This window comes from Dreissena polymorpha, chromosome 12 (genome assembly GCF_020536995.1).
Source record: "Dreissena polymorpha isolate Duluth1 chromosome 12, UMN_Dpol_1.0, whole genome shotgun sequence".
NCBI lineage: Eukaryota > Metazoa > Mollusca > Bivalvia > Myida > Dreissenidae > Dreissena > Dreissena polymorpha.
The window spans coordinates 1,248,053-1,259,532 of record NC_068366.1 but is presented as its reverse complement, the minus strand read 5'-3'; positions in this window follow the sequence as shown (position 1 = coordinate 1,259,532).

Below are 11,480 nucleotides of genomic sequence, written 5' to 3'. Positions count from 1 at the left end.
GCCAAGGTTTTTGGAAATTAAATAATTCAATTTTAAGTGAACCTGATTACTGTACTAAAGTAAAGACCATACTCGAACAATGTATGCAGTTACATATAGATAGTAAACAAATTATTTGGGAAGTTTTTAAATATGAAGTTAAACAAATGTCAATAGAGTTCTCAAAGAAAAAATCACGTGAACGCAAAAATACCTTACATATACTCGAAACAGAGTTAAATCATTTACTTTCAAAAGATTCATATACCGCACATGATAAAAAAAGAGTCAACGAATTGGAAAATGATATTAAAGAAATTTACACCTTTAAAGCAAATGGGGCTTTTGTGAGATCAAGACTTAAATTTATGGAAGAGGGCGAAAAACACAAGTTTTTCCTAAGTCATGGAAAATCTAGACAAAGTAGAAAAACTATATCTTCTCTTAATGTTGATGGTAAACACTATAGCAATAACGAAGATATTTTAAATCAAGAAGCAATTTTCTATCAATCATTATATTAATCAAATGCATGTACAAACTTCGATTTAGAGTTTTACTTGAACGCGATTAATCTTGATAAAACAGTCACAGAAAAAGATGCTAATTTATGTGAAGTGAATATATCTTTACAAGAACTGTCGAATGCTTTATCGTCAATGAAACATAATAAAAGTCCTGGCCTTGACGGATTAACAGTGGAATTCTATCAAAAGTTTTGGGATATTTTATCACCATTATTGCTGAATTGTTTTACAGAATGCATTCAAAAGGGAGAATTGTCTCATACCCAAAAACAATGTATTTTTTCACTGCTTTTTAAAAAAGGTGATCCTGAGAATTTAGAAAATTGGAGACCCATACTTCTTAACACAGATTACAAAATTATAACAAGAGTTTCAGCTCTGCGTTTACAAATTATTTTACCAAAAATCATCAGCCTTGATCAGCAGGGATTTATTAAAGGCAGATTTATTGGTTGCAATATTCGACAAATACAAGATATAATCGACTATTCAGATCTGCTAAACATAGATGGCGCCCTTTTATTCGTTGATTTTAAGAAGGCCTTTGATACAATAGAATGGAACATGTTGTTTAACGTCTTAACTAAATTCGGTTTCAAGAGCAACTTTATAAAGATGGTAAAAAAAATATATAATGATATTTGTTCGTCTGTAACGAATTATGGTTTGCAATCACATTTCTTTAAAATAGATAGAGGAATACGACAAGGCTGTCCTCTTTCAGCTCTTCTTCTTATTTTAATAGCAGAAATATTAGCAACAAAACTCCGTTCCTGTAATCAATATGAAGGTATCACGATAAAATGCAATCAAAATGTTCAAAATATTAAAATCACACAACTTGCAGATGATACTACAATTTTCTTGAAAAACACAGAAGAAATACCAATTGTAATTAATATAATCGAGGAATTTGGGTTAATATCAGGACTAAAATTAAATAAACTAAAAACTGAAGGAATACTACTTGGCAAGTCAAAAAGGGAAAATGAATGTGTAATTCAGGACATAAAATTTAGTCAAATCGTTAAAGCTCTAGGCACCTACTTTGGTACAAATGCTGTTAAATGCAATAAGCTAAATTGGAATGACAAAATCGTATCTTGTCAAAAAGTAATAAATGTCTGGACTAAGCGAAACCTGACATTTTATGGAAGGGTAACAGTAATCAAAGCATTATTACTTCCAAAATTTGCATATCTTCTGCAGTCAACATGTGTTTCAAAGAATACCCTTAATGTCCTAAACACTATGTGTTTTAAGTTTTTATGGAATAACAAAACCGAAAAAATTAAAAGATCTATTTTGATAGGTAATAAGCAAGATGGAGGAATTGAAATGCCTGACATATGCATTTTTGCAAAAACACTGAAAATAAAATGGGTGAAAATGCTATGTATCGATGATAATGCAAATTGGAAAGCTATTCCTAATTTTGTCTTGAACCAATTTGGCAAAAAGTTTTTAATATTTAAAATGAACATCGATTCAATTAAGTCGCTACCAACAGTAAAATGGAAAATACCAGCCTTTTATGAGGAAATTATAAACAATTTCATTGAAATAAACAATGCCAGTTCACCGATAAAAGCACTTACATACTTTAATATAAGAACTGAAGTAATATGGGGAAACCGTTATATCAAACATAATGGCAAATGCCTCATTTTCGAAAACTGGATAAATTTTAATATAATTTTCATCAACGATTTACTTCCCAACGCTGGCCTAGCTAAGGAAACGCACATCATTTCGAAACTAGAAAACAAATCTAACTGGATTGCTGAGCTAAATATATTAAAAACATCAATTCCGAAGGATTGGACTGTAACATTGCAATCAACTGAATCGTTTAATTCCGCGGTGAAAACAGATTTAAATTGCACATTTAACAAAAACATAAATATCTATAAATTAAATAATAAAATACTAAAACAAGTGTTAATTGCGAATAAATGCGATAAACCATACGTACATAACCACTGGACTAGAGTTTTTAAAGAATAAGTTATCTGGAAATCGGTATATGATTTTATCAATAATGTTATTATCAACACTTAGGTTAGACAACTTAGATATAAACTAATCCACAAAATTATTCCAACTAATGAAACCTGTTTACTTGGAAAATTAAAGATTCGCCCCTATGCCTTTACTGTGGGGAATTAGAAACAATTAAACACTTACTATTAGACTGTTCTTATGTACGTCCATTCTGGTCCATTGTTCAAATAATTTTCCAGAAAATAGGATTTTGTTCTTCTCTTATTTCCCTTTGTAATATAATCGTTGGTTATAAAATAGAAAGTAATACATACAATGATGTTAATATCATAATAAGCTATGATTGTTACTCAATATATAAATGCTACATTATCAGCAAGAGGAGATCAAAATTTATCGATATGAAAAATATGCTTATGAAAGATATTCTGACTGTGATGCAATATTACAGGAAAAGAAATATATGTCACAGTATACTATCAAAGTTTGTTAAACATTTGACTTTATAACTGTGTATGCACCATAAATCCCATTGTCATCATATTATAATAAAGAAATTATCCTATGTAATTTATGTAAGTATAATTTGAATCACCAATATATATTTTATAAAAATTATTGATGAAATATTATATACACATCCACATATTTCGAATGAATGTTTAGATAACTGTAAATGTGTATGACTGTACTTGATAATTGATTTGTATATGTTGTTATATGTTTATACTTTTGTGAATAAATAGTTTGAACCCCCCCCCCCCCCAAAAAAAAAAAAATACCTAAAAAAAAACAGAGAGAGAGACAGAGTTTGTTTTCGTTTGTTTTTCTTCTTAGCTTTGGTACGCTTATAGGCCTCTGGACGACAGAAACATTCGAAACAGACTTACTCAACGTCAGACGTCCCCGATAATATGGCACCGGAAGCTATGAAATTAAACGTTGGGACCTCGTCTAACGGCGACGTCGACGTTGGTGACGTCAGTTAAGCGGATATGGATCCGGAAGATATAAGGGTAATCATTATAAGACAATAACACACGGCTGAGCTGAGTCGGACGTCTTTAATCGGCCCGCTGCAGCCCGAGGGCCATTATGCGGCTAGGGCAATTTATAGACGTTCGGACGTCTATAATCGGCCCGCTGCCGACAAAACAGCCCGAGGGCCATTATGCGGCAAGGTCCGATTATAGACGTCCGACAAAGCTCTGCATTGTGTTATCGTTTATATTACATATCACAATATATTGTGCTTTCACTTAAATCTATTGACTGAACCAGGTTTCCGTACTGTTATTTTCATTCAACTGAATAAGAATTTCAAGACGTATGACTAAACACAACGGTTTAAGCTACATTCTGTTAATTTAACGGACAGAAATTCGGACGTTGTGGATAATTTATATTGGCACACCAGATACGAATAACGGCCCGCTGGCAACGTCATTTTGTTACTATTTATAGAAACAATATGTACGAATTATTAGCTTATCACTTAGCATATTTTCGCCATGATTTAAGAGTTAACAATTTATAGTTGATTACTTTATATTATTAAAACTTCATTGGTTTAAATAATGTAACAAACACATTGAATAAATGCCGACTTAAACAATCGATTGTTTGTGACAACATGTATTATTGCATTCCAGGTCGAATTGAAGCGTCTTTATACTCAGTTACAAGTCTACAAAACGCAAAATATATGGGGCGAGATAATCCACATATTTCAAGGTTACAGTATACTAAATACTTGTGGTGTTCAATGCTATACCGTCTAAAAAATGGAACGTCATTTATTTGAAGACACAATTCTCTCTATGGGCACTTGCCATGACTTTATTTGTAGATATTTATGTGTGCATGTGGTAGAGAAAACATTGTTGTATACTACAAATTCAGTGTTTTGCTTTTAGGTTGGAGACTACATGAGACTTTGACAGATGGCGGGAAACCATCATCAACTGGAGTTAAGCCGGTAAAAAGATGGCCTTAAAACAGTGACCGTTGATTCGCGTCGAGTTCTTTCTTACATACTGCATGACCTTTTTTATTGTTTAAATCAATTCGGCTCGGAATGCTCTTTAAGAAAAGGTATGGTTATGAGGGTGTCTACGCGCAAAAGTTTGACTTTATTTTTCGTTGAAGTTGTTGGTTTTACATTGAATTTGATAAGGAAATCTTTTGGTATATTGTAACCTCAAAGCGTCGCGAAGGCCGGAAAAAACACACAGACGCTTTTCTTTGCAAGCAGCTTTTCATCATAAACACAAGCATCACCATGACCATGATCACGAACACGAAATGTCGAAAACACCCGAGGAGAGCACGAACTCTGCCGAAGGCCTTCCGATGCCCGTCGAAAGTAGTGCCACGAAATGTGATGATGTAAACGAAATTAAACCAACCGTGTCATTTAAAATGGCTCATTCTTATAAATGATATTGAATGTAGTGCTTGAACTATAATAACTAATTTATTATGAACATGCTAAAGTGTTTAATTATATAATTTTTATAAATACGTTAACTATGTGTTGACAGTAATATTGTGTTTCGTTAAATGTATACATCATCATTTAAGGGAAGTAACATCGGCAGCAAGTGTTTAAAACACATCCAGAGTTGTCGTTCTTAGAGCGATGATCTCTGTTAAAACGACTATCGTTACTTCGTTGAGATGAACTGCACAGTTGGGAACTTTTTACAGGAAGCAACATTTCACGGACGATGTAATTGCTCGTTTGTTCCTCTCGCTAGTGAATGTGATGTGATGAAATTTGTGCGCGTGGAATTGATGATTTTGCTGAGGAATGTATATATTGTTTGGACACGTGGAATTGATAAATGTGCTCACGGAGTGTATATTGATAGGAGATGAGTCGAGTATTTGACCCTTACTGTAGTAAATTCTATCTTATGCAATAACTATTCATCCGATTTTATTGGTTTATACGTTATCTTGTTGCTTATTAATTCCTCTTTCAAAAAAGATAACTTTTAGTATATTCCCGTTGTTATTAATGGATTTATAGCGAGTTAAACACAAGAAACACACATTTTATGTTTTACCACCGCGCGTTTTACCGTGTTGTGGCTATCGATCTTTTACAATTAGCGTACAGCGAAGCGCCGAGGTTATACATTTGGATGTACCCACTCACATCTTTTGTTAAATTATAGTTTCATTTCTTGGCCGATTTTTACAAATTATATATCATTAGAAAGCTTACGTTACGCAGTAAATAGATATATAAATATATATTAAGTTTTTCTTCTGATTTCGACAGCCTGGCGAGTTATAACTTTAACTTTTGCAAATATCATACCGTTTAGGAGTTTTAGAATCTAGATTTACGGTTGACATGTTCGTACTTAATACCAATTTGTAGGGTTTATATTTGGAGTTCAGTTTTAAAAATTACATCTTGCATAGGAGAATAGAATTCTGTATACGATAGGGAAAAAAAATGTTAAAAAACGAAAGTAATTAAGGAACGAAGGCGGAAGAAAGTAGCGCGCGTTCCTAACGTACTGAACTGATGCTACGGTCTTGGCGATTATGCTTTTGTTTAGAAACCGGCCATTGAATTTCCTTTGCCATATTATTATATTTTTTATGGAATATATTGTAGTATTTTGTTCACGAAACATATCAATAAAGCTTATTATAAATGAATCTTAATAAATTAACGATTTCAGCTCTTGTTTATAACACAGAAAGGGTGTTAAATTAGCTTAGATTTAGACAGGCAGACAGATAGTTTATTCAGACTTATACAACAGTACATCGTCTTCAACTCAAATATATAAATTATTTTTAGACGAATTGTTAGGTGATTACACATATAGCAGTGATGATTCTGAGAATGTTGCCATGTTTCTTATCCGTGTAATCTAGAGTCCGTGGTTTTAGCATTTTTATCGCGGTGTTTAATAAAAGATATCTCAATAATCTTGTTTATTGATAGATCTGTGGTTTTATTGCCCCTGTGTTCAGCACAAACCAATTATCTCGTCATGATCAGATACAACTGTGCCGACCAATACTAAATAACACTATGGTGTCATACGCCACAACAGGGACCTATACTTGTATATTGGTCCCTAACCACAGGTGGCAATGTCTGGTCAGTTTACACTTTTTATGATACCTCCATGTCTTCTCCTGGTATTAGTGGTCATTTCTTGGAGTAATGTAACGCCAAATACTCAATTTTGCGTTTATAAGATATGTAGCGTATTGAAAACATTTATAGTCATCTGCCCATACAGATTGCCATAAACTAAATACTGTATAGATGTCAGCCAGCTTAATCATAATAATTATAAGTGCTTAATACCTATACATGTACATTTTAAACATTTAAAAAAATCTAGTACTTAACATTCAACGCATTTAGCGGGTACCGGTAAAAAACTCCGTCATTTCGTAGTCCTATAAAGAGTGTATGGTAGTGTACGGAACAACATGATTAAAAACAGCATTCTCATTTGACCACAACGAGGCTAAATAATCTTTCCGAAAAATACAAATAATACAGAGTTATAATTTAGAATTCTATATATTTATAACTCTGGTAACTTATAAAGATATTTCAATATACATGCATAGACAGTTGACCGTGATTTTCAAGAATCTTTAAATAATTTTAATTAATTGATAATTTATGGTTTATAACCTTTCATATAATTTTAAATAATTACCTTTTTGATAATAAACAACAAACGATGAATGTGTTGACACCCATTATATTTGAAGTATGCAAAGCCGAAAAATATCAAGAGGGTCCGCTATATACGCTGTTTCATAATAAAATTACAACCCTTTCTCTGTTATAATCAAGAGCTGAAATCGTTAATTTATTGAGCTTCATTAATACTTAGCTTTATTGATATGTCTCTAGAACAATATTCCATAAAAAATATAATAATCATGGCAAAGGAAATTCAATGGCTGGTATCTAAACAAAAGCATAATCGCCAAGACCTTAGCATCAGTTCGGTTCGTTAGGACCGCGCGCTACTTTCTTCCGCCTTCATTCCTTACTTTCTTTCATTTTAAAACCATTGTTTTCTATCATATACAAAATTCTATTCTCCTAAGCAAGATGTTATTTTTAAAACTGAACTCCAAATATAAACGCTACAAATCGGTATAAAGTACGAACATGTCAACCGTAAATCTAGATTCTAAAACTCCAAAACGGTATGATATTTTTAAAAGTTAAAGTTATAACTCGCCGGGCTGCCGATATCAGAAGAAAAACTTAATATATATATTTATATATCTGAAAACTACGTTACGTAAGCTTTCTAATGATATATAATTTGTCAAATCGGCCTAGAAATGAAACTATAATTTAACAAAATACGTGAGTGGGTACATCAAATGTATAACCTCGACGCTTCGATAAAAGATCGATAGTTATTACACGGTCACGTGACTTAGACACAACAAGATATTTGGCGTAACGGTCGGTCCCGTTTCTTATCCGTGTAATCTAGAGTCCGTGATGTGCTGAAGAGTGTATCTACTGTTTGGGCACGTGGAATCAAACATGTTGCTGAGGAGTATATCTTTAAGTTGCAGGTGTCTTACACGTTTCACAAAATAACAATGTATTTTACATGTGTGTAGGTCATTTGTGAGGCTTAGATAAATTGATAAATATGTGCGTTGTTTTATGTCCATATTTTCTTAAAAGAAAATATTAGCCTTTCATTTTGTTTTCTCAAGATTCAAAACTGCGATAAATTAATAATACATACGAACATCTATATATTATACAATGTAACTCTACCACTGTTTGATTAATTTAATTGAATATATATGTATGCATACTTTATGTACAGACTCGTTACGTAGCACAATACCAGGCCCTTTATTAACACATGGTACACCGCATTAGACCCATTTCTTTACACGTCCAAAGACACGGCACTTAAATCATCTTTTCAAGCGTTACGTTTAAACTAAATAACACCTGTTAGACCCGTAACGATAAAAGTTATGATACGCCTTAATATTCACGGTTCTAGACCCAATATGCTTAACATCATTAGACCAATTATATTCAGTGTTTTTTCACCTATAGGGAAATGGTGGCGGGGCCCATCCAAAGGGGAAAAACGCGTAGTTTTTTAGGAAAAGGGGAAAAGGGGAAAATAAAATAATCACCATTTTATATGTAATGATATTTATTATATGAATACAAGTGTATGTATGAATGTAATGTTCACAGCTGAATGTCTCTGTCCTAATTTCTTAAATATATATCAATGATTTTTTCAACATTAGTTTCAGACAGTTCAGCCTTCATGCACAGTTTCAGTTTTCCAAGCCATTTTGAGTGTAATTGGGATTTTATAAATCGATAAAATTGCAAATTTGAGCATTTATTATCAATAAAATGGACCAAATGGTAATGTTTTTATCAACAAATATTGACACAATATAGATACATCAGGCCTTTTCCTGGCCATTTTGGGAAAAAAATGCAATTTATGTGAAAAGTCAACTGATTTGAGAAAAACTTATTTAGTATAACTCTTTATAATAATTCAAAATCACATTAATTATAGTTATATAATTTGTTAGTTGTTCATAAAATAAATTTGAGATATATTTACCATTTGACAGTTCTTTCTAAAAAAAAATAAAAAATCATATCTTTTTGAGGGGATTTTTTTCTACAAAACTGGGCAAAAACATATTCTCTTTCTTGAGGGGAATGGGTCCGAATATCGGTCCCGAAATTGCCATAAAAACACTGATATTGCACGTCATTTAACCCGTTATGCTACTTGGTTTTACGCCGCCATAGGTAATACTGTACAATTTCCGCTATGTTACCCGTTGCATTACACGTAAATAGACCGTTTTCGCTTCTCAATAAACCCGATATTTAAGACGGTATTAAACCGTAAGTCACACGGTATAATACCCGGTGTCTTTATAGTATCAGACCAAATTCATTAAACAGCAATAGATCGTTTACTTTTAAATTCAATAAACCTGTTGTTACACTGTATTAGACTAGTAACATTGCACGTCAGTAGACCTCTTATGTTACCCATCATTGAACTCGTTATGTTACACCTTGTTAGCTCCGATTCATTATTAGTCGTTCAATTCACTTCATTGTTGCTTGACCAAGTTTCTTCCAACATCCATGAACTCATTTGAATTAGTAAGTGAAGACATGGTCACCGTGTTGTGCAAAATCTAGGGTTGTTAAGCACATGGGCGCATCAGGGTGAGATAAGTCCTATTATTTACGAAAGCACTTGCTCCATAAAAAAATATAGCAATATTTCTAGGGTGACACTGTACAACAATTTAAAAATAGAAACATTTGTTGAAAACACGGCCACTAACGGACTTGGTGTGTTGCCCACAAAGGGACGTGGTATACTGGCCATTGTTATATGTTATCGTCTGAAACTACAAGCTGATCGTTAATAATGTTTAAACGGAGATGTTGCTTGATGACCCTCTCTTTTGAACTTAATTTTTATATTGTTTTTGCTCTTTACAAGGCGCCAATTTTGTTTGTTAAAATACTTTCACAATAATGTTATTCGTGTATATTTTTTTCTGATTACATACAATTTTCTTGACATAATACCAATTCTGAAATGTGACATTTGAATTGGTTTGGCTTTGAAGACAGCTATCGCGATTTTATTTTAGAAACCGCTTGCAGTTGTGTTCCTAAATACTGCTATGGATAGTTAAAGCACTTTTTATCTAAACAGATATTTACATGTTAAATAATAGCCATATAAATGCAATTACATGTGTTTTAAAGTAACAGATGTACTACCGTTGTTGATATGCATCGAAGACGTTTCTAAAATGTTGGTCAACCCCCATCAAACCGCGAACAAAATGAACATAGTTGTGCATGGGTTACTTATTGAATAATAGAGATTAGTGGCTCTGATTGATGATTTGGTCAAGTCACACTATCCCTAATGCAGTGACAAGGTACAATAAATAGCTTAATTTTATACTCGTATGTTTGGCCGGGTTATCTCAGTTGATATTATATAAATTAGTTGGTATTACAAGTACTTATCCCGGTACGACCACTTAAAGCCACACACCTTGAAATGAAATACATGTTAATCAATACATATAGATGCAATTTGAAAGTGTGCAAAATCGTCATTAAATCTATAGCCTAGTTAGCAAGTAATTTTTTTAAAATTTAAAACCGAAAGAAGGATTTCTATACGTATACGTCCATTTCGACAAACGCGATTATTTGTAAGTTTTAAAGCTCAAAAAAGAAGGATTTCTGCCTTGTAACCACCAGATATATTCTCATTGGCATAGATAAAATTAAATCTATAGCCTATTTAGCAAGTAATTTTTTTTTTACTTTTAAAACCGAGAGTAGGATTTCTATACGTATACGTCCATTTCGACAAACGCGATTATTTTTAAGTTTTAAAGCGCAAAAAGACGGATTTCTATCTTGTAACCACCATATATATTCTAATTGGCATAGATTAAATTAAATTTATAGCCTAGTTAGCAAGTAATGTATTATTTTTCAAACGGTACCGCTTTTAAAACCGAACGTAGGATTTCTAGAGTATACGTCCCTCTCAACAAACGCGATTATTTTTAAGTTTTAAAGCGCTAAAAAGAACGGATTTCTACCTTGTAACCACAATATATATTTTAATTGGCATAGATAAAATATGTTTCTTATTTATACTAAAATTTACTTTTATTTCAAGGTGTGTGGCTTTAAGTAGTTCATGAATGTATTTATATGTCATTCGTCCATTATGTTTCGTTGTAGTATGGAAGCTGTTAGCAAATGGCATGTATATGTTGTGCACGTATCACCAGTCAATAACTGAGTTCATATATGCTATATGCTGGTTGAGTCGTGGGTAATTTTCATAAAGAGGTTACATCACACATATTATATAAATTTAAGACAATGAATCA